Raw genomic sequence first — 15,238 nt, 5'->3', positions numbered from 1 at the left:
CCAGCTTTACTCCATAGCATATCGCCTACTCTGAGGTGATCTCTGCCTAACATATAAAGCTATGTCAAACCCAGAGCTGTTGGACATGTTACACCTAAAAAAATCCCAATCCCTCCGAGCTACATGCTCTAGGGACCTAAACCTTGTCACCACAATAAACAGGACATGCTGGAGGGATAGATTCCTGTCCCAGAGACTTCCCATACTCTGGAACAGGCTACCCATCTATGTCAAGCAAAGTTCTTCATTAGTACTCTTCAAGGAAAATCTTGATGAGTGGATGGGAAATAGGAAATACACTCCGGGGATCACTTCTGTGTCTCTGCTCGACAGTGGCACAGGAAAATAACTTTCTTGGGTGATGTAAGCCAGGGAACCTTGTTGGCTAGGCTTACGTAGGCCCTTGGGCCAATAGCCTAGTACCTACCTATGAACCTATGAAACACAAATTAATAACAACACAGCTGAGTCACTGTGAAACAGCACATCCTAGACCAACTACTCCAAAGCAATCTTCAGGCACAAACAGAAATGCACAAGTGACTGGCAATGCCAAACGTAGGAAAGACCCTCACATTGAGTAGCATTTTAACATCATCTGCTGCGTTTAAAGAAAAGATGGTTGGCTTTACCAACTGGCTAAACACTTGGTGTCATTCTAGCGGAATCAAATATGAGTCAGCATGGGATGAGATGCTACGACCATACTTGCTTCGCCAAGGAAGGTTACACCTCTCATTTCAAGACTTTCATATACTAGTGAAAGCTACTGGTTCTCCACTGTGCCTTTTTTAGGCAAGCTCCAGCTTATGGACTTCCCAAACTAACTTCCAAAACAAATCAACCATTGGACCATATCAAGGTTTCGTTACAGACCTGTGTTGTCCATTGCCTTACTTGGATAGAAGGAAGTTTCTTAGCACACCATTGGGAGTGGGGAGCCTTGAATAGCCTACCTGTCCTTGAGGGAAGTGACCTCAGCACAAGAAGCTGTAGTAATTGGTCATTTTGGACCATTTCTAGCTCTTTTGAAGTTTCCTGGTTAAATTCTGCCTCTGGCATTTTTTTTGAAGCCATATTGCTCAGACACAGCTCCACGTGGTCCTGTTGAGTCTTCCTGGCTACAGAGAACTGAAAAAAAGCGACTGCTTTCCTGATTAAGTATCCTGCTGTTTTTTATATTTGTTTTACCTTCTACTGTTTACCTACAGCAAGCTTTAACTGTTTTCATAGTTATTTACTGCATTTTTTATTATCTGCACTTAAAAGTACATTTTAGACGAAATTTGTCTAATTCAAGTCGAAAAGTGTTTGTTTGCTGTTTAATTTAATTGTTTGGCTGCCCACTAAAGTGTGCTAGCCTGTACTACTGACTTATTGCCTTTTCTGCATTTAGCGTGGAGTTGGCACTAGAGCACCATGGGGCAGCACTGGTTAAACAAGGTTAAAGTATTTCTGGCTCCGTAAAGTCTGCTCTTCATTTTTTCCCTTAGAACTGCTCTACTTGTAATCTAAACAGTCTATTCTCTATCTGTAAAGCTCAGCACTTGTTACTAAAGCATTCTATATTATACAAAGTACTTCACTAGCTTAAAACCCCCTTGAGTACCCACTTCCCTATAGGTCCTTTCTGACTCAGTTACACAGCAAACTTTTTCATTTCTTCTAGCATGTCAAAGGGTCAGTTGCTAGTGTCCACTCCTGCTTAGCTGGTGAATCTGGGAATATTGAGGCAATGTTACAATTGCCTCATGTACACAGACAACCCTCTCCTCCTCCCACAAAACACAAATACATGCGAGAGATGCAACTATATAGCCAAACTGGAGGCTGAGCTCTCTCAACTCAGGACTGGCAAAACCAGACAGGAGGAGAAGGTAGCCACACACACCATAAACCCAGTCTCACATAGAACTATCACAACTACAAATCAAACACATAAACACACAAAGACATACTCGGAGGAACTGATCAAAAATCTACCAAAACAGCAGAGGCCTCCAAAGCAGACACCCAAACAACTGCCACCTCATGACATAACACAAGCAACGCATAGATCACAAAGTCAGTGTGCAAATCAGTCACAGCCCTTAAGGCCAAACACAATGCCAGACACACTTGTCATAGGTGACTCCATAGTCAGACACACTGACGTCCCACTCACCAGACTGAACAAGGAGAGGGTCACAGTAAGCTGCCTGTCGGGCGCTAGAATCAGCCACATAACACAAGCACTCAGGTCACTCCACAGCAAGTACAAGTATGACTCAGTCATTGTCCATGCTGGTGTGAATGACCTGAGACGTACCTCCCTGGACTACATGAAAAGAGACATAAAGGAGCTCTCAGATTATGTAGCCCAGGCTGGTATGACCCTGACCCTGAGCAGTATCCTACCTTCACCAAGAATGATGCCACAATACAGAGACAAAATGATCAGTTTTAATAATTGGCTTAATTTCTGGTGTCATTCTAAGGGGATCCAATGTCTGTCTGCCTGGAATGACATGCTTGACAAGCCACGCTGCTTCGCAAGGGACGGTTTGCACCTGTCACCCCTGGGTTTCCGGATATTGGCAAAGGCTCTTGCCACCCCCATAGTGCCTTTTTTAGACAAGGCTCAAATTCTAAACCCACCGCCCTAGAAAACAATAATGGAAAAAAACTAAGGGTAATGCTGCTCGAAGCCAGAAGTCTAAATCTCAAGATGCATGCCCTCGAAGCCCTCCTCAGTATGGAGAACATCGATGTCTGTGCTGTGACTGAAACCTGGTTCAAGGCTCCTCAGAGCACCCCGGCACTATCAGGTTTTACCTCATATCATGCGTTCCGGCCCCAAAACCCGGACCGTACCACAAAAGGAGGGGGTGTATCCATATTCATCAAGGATACCCACATCTCCAGGCTGGTGGCAACTCACGAAGCATCAGAGACCATTCAGGTGCAATTAACCATAGGCAAAACTGCTCTACAGTTTGTAGCATGTTACAGGCCACCCTCTCAAACTCAGGAACCCCACACAGCCTTCCTGAAGACACTGGAGAGTATAAATGTCTCTCCAAACACCATCATGTTGGGTGACTTGAACTACCCAAACATAGACTGGGAACATTACTCAAGCCCCAATACCCTAGCCCAAAGGTTCCTGGAGTTCATAAACTCAAATGCTATGGAACAACTTGTCACCATTCCCACAAGAGGTGAAAATATACTAGACCTGATCATCACAAACATGGGGACAAAATGCTCCACACCGGAAGTATATCCCTCATTGGTGAGATCAGACCATAAACTAATCTCACTGGAGATCCACATTCCGCCCCCACCCCCAACAAAAAAGACCACAGTGAAGAACTTCTCAAAAGCCAACTTCACACTTCTTAAGACTGGTGTGGTATCCTTCAAGGCCCCTGAGCCATTGGAAACCACAACCCACGCTGCTGAATCCCTTACAAATGCTTTCTACGAGCACCTCCAGGATTGCATGGATCAAGCAATCCCAAATAAAATCAAGACCCTTTCCACCAAAGGCAAGCGCCCAATCTGGTGGACCCCAGCCATAAACAAACTTTACAACAAGAGGAGAAAGCTACTACAAGATAGATCAAAATCCCTAAAAGGGAAGACATCTCTGATCAATACTAGTAAAAAACTACGATCACTCATAAAATCACCCAAGGCCAACTTTGAGAGAAAAATCGCCAAGGACTCAAAAGACAATCATAAGGCCTTCTTTAGCTATGTTAGAAATCTGGGTGGAAACTCCCAGATATGCTCAGAATTAGTCTAAAATGATACAAAAATCACTGAACCCACAGACATTGCAAACATACTGGCAGACAGGTTCAGTGAAACTTTCTCCCCTCCCTCCCACCCAAAAGGAGAAATATCTATCCCAGCAGAGTGTAGCCTCCCAATCATCTCAAATGCCCAGGTGAGAGCTGCTCTCTCTAAAGCTAAAAACACAGCATCAATGGGACCGGATGGTGTCCCCGGCTGTGTGCTACACGAACTCAATGAGGAACTAAACCCACACATAAGGCTGCTGTTTAATCTTAGCCTTACCACAGGATACGTACCCAAAGAGTGGCATACGGCAACTGTGGTCCCACTCCACAAAGGCGGTGCTTCTACGGACCCTGGTAATTACCGCCCCATAAGCTTAACAAGCCTGGTCTGCAAAGCAATAGAGAGGATCATAATGGAACTCATAAATAAAGACATAGGGGACCTACAGACATTGGATCCTACCCAATTTGGCTTTGTCAAGGGCAGATCATGCCTCTTGAACTCGGTCAACCTTTTTGAAACAGTCACCAAGGCCATTGATGAGGGTAAGGCAGTTCACACAGCCTACCTTGACCTTGCAAAAGCTTTCGACACAATATCCCACTCGGGTATCATAGAAAAGCTCACCAGCTTAAATGTAAACCCATATGTCACAAGATGGGTTGCAAACTGGCTCAAGGACAGAACCCACAGGGTTAGAGTTGCTGGTGCCATGTCAGACTCCAAGCCGGTCACAAGTGGTGTCCCACAGGGCTCAGTCCTGGGCCCCCTCTTGTTCGGCATCTACTTTTCAGAAGTGCAGGCAAACATAGGAGGATTGCGGCTGACAAAGTTTGCAGATGACTGCAAACTGGGCGCCATAGTTGAAAATCCATCAGACACAGATATCCTTCAGAGAGGTCTCATAGAAACGGATAACTGGTGCCAGAGCCATGGCCTTAAGCTAAACGCCAAAAAATGTATAGTCATACCCTTTGGTAAAAACAAGGTAACCCCAAGTTACCACATAGGTGACAATCCATTAAGCACAGAAGAGGTTATCAGGGACCTGGGGACCCAAGTTGACAGTAACCTTTCTTTTGACACTCACATTGCCAAAGTGGTTAGGAGGACCTTCTACATTGCCCACCTGATTATGAAGGGATTCACATCCAGATCAAGGGAGGTCATTGTTCCCCTGTACTCTTCACTTATCAGACCAATGATTGAGTACAATGCCCCATTCGGAATGTATCTTACCCGACACCTGCAGCAATTGGAAAGACCCCAAAAGTTCCTCACCAAAAGGATAAAGGGGCTCAAAAATATGCCACATGCTGCCCGACTGAAGAAACTCCAGCTCTATTCAGTCGCATACCGTCTGCTCAGAGGTGACCTGTGCCTGACATACCAGGCCATGTCCAACCCGGAATTAATGGACATGCTCCACCTCAAAAAATCCAAATCCACCACAGCCACAAGAGCAAGAGACTTAAACCTCAACACGGATATAAATAGGACGTGCTGGAGGGACAGATTCATCACCCAGAGACTCCCTATGCTGTGGAACAGAATCCCGGTCCATGTGAGACAGAGCACCTCGCTGGCTCTGTTCAAGAGGAATCTTGACCAGTGGATGGGAGATCGTAGGTTTACCCCGGGGATCATCTCTGTATCATTGCTGGACAGAGGCACGGCAAACTAATGGGTATACTATTCTTCAACCTAAGGGGTGGTGAAAGCCACACAACTCTGGCTAGGCTTATAAATGCCCTAGGGCAGATAGCCTAGTATGAACCTATGAACCTATGAACCTATAATCTAATTGTGATGTGATGAAAATAGGACTGCCATTTTCTTATTTTGTTAACTGTAGAATTCTGTGGTGTCATTGTGCAAGTAAATCTAAAGCTAAGCTAAAGACAGGCTTTAGTATAAACAAAATCACACAGTTATCAGTTTGGATTTTTAAAACTTCATATTTAGAACTGTACAAGGCCATTGTGTTATGTGAGTTACGACTATCTGCACATGGTGGGGATGGTGTTGGGATATTAACTTCTAGAAATGGGTCTACAAGATATTCCAAAACATCTGGCTACTCCCCCATTACATAAAAAAATGTAACAAGATGATGTGAAAAACAAACTCAAGAATGAAAACACTTTATGAAAACAAGTGGCAAGGACTGTTAAAAGAAGCAGCATTCAGAATATATATGGAATAAAAAGAAAGTACAAAAGGAACAGAAACAGACAAAATGACGTATTAAACCATTGAAAAATGAGTTAAATGTTGCAAATAACAACAAAAATGCATACACGTACACTATAAAAAATGACAAGCGAAACACAGAACATGAGGCCAAATAAAGATGTGAAGAATGTGAGGCTAAATACAGAAATGAAGAGAAACATATGACGACAGTACACAAAACTAAACACATAAAACTTTTACATATCCTCCAAAGAAAAAATAAAGCACCTATGTGAACAGAAAGATGCGATGAAGGAGCAGAAAGCTGACAAAAGAAAAATAATAAAGAACCATCTCCTAAAATTCAGTGTGGATGAAGCAATGAGGCAATTTATGATTCACCCAAAGGTCCAAAATAACAATGAGATAAACACATGATAAAACCATTACAGCAACATGCAACATGTGGAAACTCCCAAGAACTGTGGCAAGAAAGATGTGATGGTTTAAAGGTGAAAAAAAAGCTAATCCTGTTACCTGTACCTCTGCAGTACAGAAAAATAAACAAACTGCTTATTTAAAAAATTACCCAAGTGCACACAAGACACTGAGGAAAGAGATTCCTTATGCAGCATTGATACAACGGTGAAAACGTTAATGAATTTTTGTAAGACTTGGTAACCAAAACACTAAAAACAAATAGAAAGATGGATATCGCCTGCTATCAGGTTTGCAAGTCATTTGCTAGAGTCTTGCAAAATAAGCTATCAACAGGCTAAAAAGACTTGGAACATATAATGGGGGTGATAACCTAGCTAACAGACAATCAGCTTAACAGAGTGCATGTAACAATACTGCAGTGTATGGGGGGATACAAATGTGGTACTCCACGGCAAAGGTCAGATACTCTCTCTGATGTTTTTATAAATTACATTGCAAAAGGGCTAGAAGGGTTAGTATGCAATACTGCAGAGGACCTAAGACTGAGCAACAGTAGTGATATACGTGGTAAAGTAGCCGTACACATTCAGTGCAAACCAGCATCTGGAAAACAAAGACTGAAGGGACGGCAGGGGTGGTTACTAATAACAAAAATGAAAGGGACTTGAGTTAGTCACACTAGGTTATTTCATCTAAGTAAACCATGGAAGCAGATAGTAAGGACAGCCAGGGAGGGGGAATAAAATGCTGGGGAAAACATTTCCACTGGGAAATAGGATGTTCTTATCTCAATATACTTTTGTGTGGGTTTCCTCCGGGGTCTCTGGTTTCCTCTTACAATTCAAAGACATGTGTCTAGAACATTTCTTCCGGGGCCTCCACTGAAAATTGGCTTTGTTCCAAGTCAGACATTCTCATTAAACAAATGTTAAAATAAAATAAAAACATAAACCATACAGAAATTAGTGGAGCTTAAAAAAAGACATGGGAACATAATTATTTAAGCTCCTCAAGGGGAACAAAAAGTTCCATAATTTACCAACTTTTACAGAATTGGATATGCAACACTAGCAGTACACATGTGGCAGGGGAGACATGGGGTACTTTCCACTGTGAGATAGTAAGAGCAAAAAAGTGTCATGGGGAGTTCAAAGGTATACAGAATACAAACAGCAAAGCGAAGCAGGACAGCACTTCGCTACTCTGTGATCTAGAAAGTTAGCAGAACTTGCTGACCAGGCAAAGGTTGTCATCATAATGACATGATCCTTCAAGATATTTTCTTACATGGTAGTAGTCTTGTACAACATACAAATACTTCACCAGTGACACTTTCTTGGCAGTACCCAAAAATTTGATCATAAGTGGAATTAATTTATTAATACTGAAACTGCATTTATTAATTAACCTAACATTTCTACTTTGACTTCAGCAGCTGGAAAAAGCATGCCAGGTGACATGAGCTCAACACCTTCCTGGTAAGCTGATGTGATTTTACTGTCACCAATACCAAGACATACACTACCCATTTCTTACTATTTTCAGACAGATTCAGACTTCCTTGTTGTAACAGCTTTTCAGTGAAGCACCCACATAGCAACTTGTTGGCGCTCAGTTATAAGCAGCCTACTTTTCAACAAATATTACAGTCTTACACTCTTTTATGTACATGATTATAAAAAAAAAAACAGCACTTGTCTCACTGCATCTATGCTTGGAAAAACAAACCTAGAAAGATACAAGATGACATCTTATGTGCTACTGGAATGTTTAAGGAAGAATGGCCTATCGGCACTGAAGGATATATATGGAAAGACAGAGGTAGCAGTCAGTGGTGTGACATGCCTACCACCTAACAAACATGACCAGAAAATCAGCCACCAAGCCTTCCCCAATCAAAGGCAGTAGAAACAACACTGCTGTAAGTCTGGGCAGCAGTGGACATGCTATGTGACTGCACTGCATATCGTGCCTGAGTGGGGAAGCTTACCATACCAAAAGAAAAGTGCAAAAGCCGTGTCACTCTTAGGGGCACAACATGTATAACTAACTCATTTTAACCAGGTTGCCCACAAGCAGCTCTACAGAAATCCAATAACAGGCACCATGAGCAAAAGGCCCTATTACATAGCATTCAGAGTCACAGCTAAGCCATCATTGTGGAGTCTGGAGAGGATTTTGCCACAGCAAAAGATGGCCAGGAAATGACCATTAATAAAAACAATTTTCTTTGGTATCTGACTATTTTAGTATATTATTTTATTTGTTAGCAACTAACAGCAATCAGTATAAAGGAAGGGGAGAACAGCAGCTCTGAAACGTATAGCAATACTATTCAGTCTTTCTATAGAATTAAAGCACTTTACAATTTTATTACCTTATTAATTCCATCATAAACACAGTGTCATAACCAACCATCCTTTTTCACTTTTTACCCAAGTAGTAGTAAAAAGCTATATTTGTTTTGTGTAGTACTGCAATTCTAATGGCCGAGCTTGTTTCTTAATTTGGTAATAAATAGTTACTTCCCACATTAGCACATTACTAGTTGGTTCCCAAAATGTTAACATGGAATCATTTTGTGTGAATGAGAGGTTAGCAATGGATTAGTTTCAGATCTAATTGTATTTCACACAAACAGTACTTTTAGACTAATACATCATTTTAGGGTATAAAAAAAGTACTTTGGTGATCAAATAACACCAAGAGTAAAAAAACTAGATTTTTTACTGTAAAGAAAATGACAGGAACATATTATATATCCCACTGCACCACCCTGCTCTTCAGTCCTTGAAAGCATGAAAGTCGGTATCTTCAATTCTGCTGTTCAAGTCTACCAACTGAAGTAAAAATGAAACTACCAAATATATTGGTATGTCAAAGCAACAACAAACACAGAATGCTGAACATCTGGGAGAGAAAGAGCATAACACTCATGGTAATAACTGGTGCTGCGGTAGCGTCGTCGCCTCACAGTAAGACGTTGTCCTGTTCGATTCTCAGCTAGAGCGTCTTCTGTGTGGAGACATGCGTGAATGGGCATACCTTCGTTGAAGGTTGTGCGTCAGGGCTGGCAACTCGGCACGTAAAAATCCACTGCCAATCATTAGCGGACTGGAGTTCCGCTGTGGCGGCCCCTAACCGGGAAAAGGCGAAAGACACAACAACTGGCTACATCTTCTATTCCTATTGACCTGTTGCACTGCTCTAAGACAGGAAAAAAATGTTTGGTAAACATCAAATGCAAGTTTGCTGATCAGCTAGAACATGCCACTTAAAGTATGTTGGAAGCTCTACTTTCTTAACTCACATAACACAATGGCCTTGTACAGTTCTATATATGAAGTTTTAAAAGTCCAAACTGACAGCTGTGTGATTTTTTTATACTAAAGCCTATCTTTAGCTTAGTTTTACTTCTCACACTACAGAATTCTACAGTTCACAAAACAAGTAAAAGCCAGTCCTATTTTCATCAATGCATGAAACACTCCGGGAGTGTCATCATTTTGTAGGCTCTGGATTTACTGAACACAGGAGTCAGAACTTCTGCCTACTGCGTGGCTCTGTTGTGCAGTGGAATACAATACTGACTGTGAGCCTGGTGACCGGGGTTCAATTAGAACTACCGCCACTGCAGAAAACAGGCACGGAGATAAAGGAGTGAGAGGGCATGGCATGGTCAAATCACCTCTCGGGGGAGGGGGCCGCATGCACTCAGGGCACACTGAGTAGGTGCCATTTTCCTGGTGGAGCCCGATGAGCTACCTCCCATGCTTTGGGGTAGGGGCACAGCTGCATGAAGGGTATGCCCCTTGAAGAATGAGGGGATGTCTTTGGTCAGCCCACTGCATAACCACTACCTTGCATTTAGCCATGTATGCAAAGGGAAACTGTAGCTGAAAAATAAGAAAACTCACAAACCACCCTGATAGGTATTTCAGTGACAGCCCCCTCCTGGACGACCATTGCCAGGGTGATGAGGCATGAAAGGTTCTATTGCCAGTAAGGGCTGATGGTCAGCAGACAGTGGAGACAGAGTAAAACTGCGTGTGTGTGTGTGTGTGTGTGTGTGTGTGTGTGTGTGTGTGTGTGTGTATATATATATATATATATATATATATATATATACACACACACACACACACATACATATATATATATATATATATATATATATATACATATACACACACACACATATGTATATGTATGTATGTATACATGTGTGTATAAGTGCACATATAAACATATTTCTGCATCTTGATTGACAGTGTGTATAATGTAAACAGGCCTACCACTCAAGACTGAAGTTCAAATCTTTGAATAATATATGACCAAGACAAAAATATAACTCATAAAATGACGGAAAAAAAAAAAAAAAAAACGACAAGCCCTGAATGTGGAAAACAGCAAATGCTAAACAATGCGAAGTCACATAGGTATGTGAAAATTAAAGCACTGGAGTTTTGCTGATATTAATTTTTTGCTTAAAATGCTTCACCAGGGTACAGCACTAATCTCAGGGGAATATGAGAATTTTTTAAGGTTAACTTAAGAGTAAATGCTCAAAAGACAAAACAAAATGTAAATATAGACAGAAGAAATCCACCCACAACCCCTTTTTCTCATTTTTGCACAAAGCTAAAACAAGTACAAATAGCAGAAGAAATGCTGTAGAAGTTCCTAATAAATAGGTATAAATGAGTAGAGTAGCTTTCTTAAAGTTAAGGCACAAACACAAAAATAAAAATGTATTAATAGCACAGAAATTAAATTATTTCGAAACAGCTGTAAGATCTTGGGAACAAAGCTGTTAAACTGAACTTTCTTGTCATGCAAGTTCAGCAGTTATAAAAGCAACTATTCAGAAGCAGTGTGAAGCATGGCTGTTACACTTTAGGTCTTGAAATACGGCTTCTTAACTGTTCACTAATGTGCACAATGGTTCATATGCAATTCAAAAGCAAATCAGACTTTAAAGGACCACTAGGGACAGAAACTGAAACATTTCTTCTACTTTGTCATGAAGATCTATCTACACAGTCCAAACCTGGCAGCTACTTGTTTACTTATTAATTTATTTTTGTAAAACTTAATGCGTTCACAGGGGTAGACATGATTATATGATCTTGTTTACTTGGAATACTGCTTCTTGCCCATAATGCACTGCAAGGACGCAGCTGACGACCTTATAATAGTCACCTACTCTCTCCTGTCACAGAAACACTGTTGATATGAGAATCGTCAGTAAGAGTGTCCGTGATTGCGCATGCTCCAACCAGAGGATCAAGCCTACTGGATCCAGTACTCATCAGCATTGGAGAGTATGAATACTCTGTCCTACACTGACCGCCTAAAGGCTCTGTCTCTGAATTCAGTCTACTACAGACTGCAGACAGGGAATTTCTGCCTGGCTTACAGGCTTTCCTCAGACCAAGCCCTAATGAACCTGGCACATGCATAAAACAAACAGCACCAGAAACACTAGATCTAGGGACCAGAATTTAATTTGTGACATAAACAGAGTATGGTAGAGAGAGAGATAAGTGTCTCAAAGGATCCCCATGCTATGGACTAGCCTCCCCATCCATGTAAAACAGAGTTCATCCCCGACTCCATTCAAATGAAACTTTGACAATTGTGTGAGAAATCATAAATTTAACCTTGGTCTGGCCTACATGTCCCTTATGGGCACAGGCCATCAATAAGAAAAGTACTATCCTAATTCTTTGTTACAGTCTTACTAACATACCCCACTCCTTACCGACACCTATGACAATTGGGACCCAATGGTTTGGGGTGCATGGCAAGACTTGTAAGGGCCCTAATATTTATTAGCCTAGTAACAACATATGAACCTAAAAAGACTGTAATCCACAGTGCCATGTTAATCATACAATACTTTTCTCCGAAGAAAACAGCACCAAATGCTCCCGCGTTAAATTAAAGTGAATGAATGCAATAACAGGGCAAAAACACTTCAGAAATGACTAGATCATGAAAAACAAGGCAGGAATTGTGAAAAAAAGGACAGAAATCAAGGGAGACTGTGCTAGAGAGAAAAAACATTAGGCAGCAGACAGTTGCCATGCTGATGGTATGACAGGTATTTTGGTAGCAGACCAATGATATCTTTTAAATGATGCCTACATTTTGTCAAATTTCTAATCTACAAGACTATATGTAAATGTATACATCCGTGATCGGTATACAGTTACTCTGTAGTGCAAACTGTTTTGCTGCTGTTACCAGAAGTCACAGAAGCAGTTATAAATGGCAAACAGCAGCAGGACTCACTCTGCTTGGAAATAAAGTACACCACTGTAGTCCTATACAGATTCAAGCATACCATTAGTATTAAGTGCAATCTATGGATAAACATTAAAGACTATATGAAGGACCAATGAAGGCTGCTGCAAGTAAAGCCTTTTTAAGGCCATCTCTGGTATAATGACGATCACCAGATTATAAACATTGCTACTTTTGTAACTGAAAGAAAAAATACACAAATATGCTCTTTCTCCCTCACAGATTGTATGTTCACATGCCTTTTATTCACACATTCTCACTTGGAGATCATGCCACCTCAGATATATGAACACCATATCAGACGAAATATGTCAAGGTGACCCCCACCACCACCACATCCCTACTTTCATATTCTAATTCTTTGGCTGCAAAATCCGAGGAACATGGGTGCTAACGGGGAGTTTCTCCCAAGCATTATTATTTTTTTGATATTCTTTATTAATGTTTGAAAAGTTTCAATACATGTTATGCATATCTGGCTTTAATCGTTATTTCCTTCTTCTGCATTTGGCAGCTTTTAGTGTATCACCATCTGCTACCCCCCAAGCCTTCCGATAATACAAAATATTCAACTTCATATCCAAGTGCCCCCCAAAGTCCAGTGACTTTAGCTGCACACAGCTAATTTACCACATTTCATCACTTCCTGTATTTTTTACATCTGTTCATTTCTTTTTATATTTTCCCCTTAAATCACACTTAACTTGAAAATTATAATTGTAGGGGACTATAAGACTTGATGGGACAGATTCTACCTTTCTTTGCTAGTTAAACATGCATATAACGATACGATTCTCTAAATAAATTCTCTCCATCTCACACCCACAACAGTTAACCTTCCCATCCTTATATATGTTACATCTATTGTTTTCACTGTGTTTTTACACAACACAGCAACTCCAGAACAACATTCACTTCCTAAGTTCCATAACATATTTCCACCCCACAATTTTTCTGTTTGGAGTCTTTCTTCATTTGTCACGAAGCCTATATCCTCTAATAGAAAAACGTCCACATCACGTTTACCATTCCAGTAATCTGATCTTCTTACAGTGTTAACAATACTATTCACATTTCTTTGAAGTACTCAAAGCTGTTTCTTTTCCTTCTTTTTTAGTTTAGGGGAGATATTTTTACATTTTCTTACTTTTTACTTTTCCAACTTGAGTATTTTTTCCTAGGTTTATGTACAAATAATCCTTGATCCTCAGAATTATATTTCACACTGGTTTGAACTTTAAAAAAAATATTTGATCACTACGGATCCCAATGTCTATGTAAAAGGACAAGAATAAATACTGCATTTAAAGTACCAGGGTATGCTTGTAACAGCTCACACCTTTCTACGGTAACTACAGAAAGTGTCACACTTTCACAGCCATTCATGTAACAAGCAGCTAAGTGATTTGTTCTTTCTTGATTGACAAACTACTTGTACACTATAAACAATCTTTATTACTTATAAAGGCTGTGGTATTCATGCAAAACAGATATGTGACCTAAAACGCAGGACATCCTACCATTTGCAGTAAAGTAGACTTCACAAAAGTGATACACTCAAGTATTTGACTGATGTGCACCGAATGATGAACTACCAAATCGAAGGATTGGGATTAAAAATGTAAATGCTGCAATCTCTGACTAAAGACAAAGCAGAAAGGTAGAGGTGGCAGGTTGTACAAAATTACTTCCATGCTTACAAAATCCTTCACTTAATTTCATAAGCTGTGGTGGTGTAGCGGTAGCATTGTCACCTCACAGCAAGAGGTTCTCCCATTCGATCCTCGGCTGGAGCGCTTTCGGTGTGGAGTCTGCATATCCTCCCCGCGGTCGAGTGGTGTTCGAAAGACATGCGTGAATGGGCTTACCTTCGTTGAAGGTTGGGCGTCCGGCTGGCACCTCGGCACCATAAAAATCTACTGCCAATCATTAGCAGACCGGAGTTCCGCTGTGGCGACCCCTAACCGGGAAAAGCCAAAAGAAGAACAACAACTGCAATCACAGGGGTGCCCTACACAGAAGATTACAAGATGAATCACTCTGTTGTGCATTTTACCCCTGATGTTTTGCAAGGATCCTAGCAAAAGTTACCCTATACTTAAAGCTTTAGACATTGTGAAATTCTGTTACTTATTCCAGTTTCAGAAACTGTACTGCGGTGGTGGTGCTGCGGTAGCGTTGTCGCCTCATAGCAAGACGTTGTCCCGTTCGATTCTCAGCTAGAGCGTCTTCTGTGTGGGGGCATACGTGAATGGGGCGTGCCTTCGTTGAAGGTTGTGCGTCAGGGCTGGTAACCAGGTACATAAAAATCCACTACCAATCATTAGCGGACTGGAGTTCCGCTGTGGTGACCCCTAACCGGGAAAAGCCGAAAGGCACAAACAAAATTCCAGTTTCAGAAACTCCATGTGGCAGAATGATTTGTTTAATTACTTACTACATGTCCTCATATAGAAACAAAACTGTTACGTATTAAAAAAGTACCCTGTGCCTGCCTGAAGAAAGCATTATTACAAATCTGCAA

The 15,238-nt window shown here is 41.1% G+C and overlaps 1 protein-coding gene across 2 annotated transcripts in view; it reads right to left on the bottom strand.

Moving 5' to 3' along the window:
* Window positions 1–15,238, bottom strand: part of N4BP3 (NEDD4 binding protein 3) — a 571,688-nt gene that overhangs the window by 402,936 nt on the left and 153,514 nt on the right. The gene's annotated exons all lie outside the window — the stretch shown is intronic.

This window comes from Protopterus annectens, chromosome 4.part0, assembly GCF_019279795.1.
Source record: "Protopterus annectens isolate FY-2018-M chromosome 4.part0, PAN1.0, whole genome shotgun sequence".
Taxonomy (NCBI): domain Eukaryota; kingdom Metazoa; phylum Chordata; order Ceratodontiformes; family Protopteridae; genus Protopterus; species Protopterus annectens.
The sequence above is the reverse complement of the archived record's forward strand: the minus strand, read 5'-3'. Positions and strand labels throughout refer to the sequence as shown.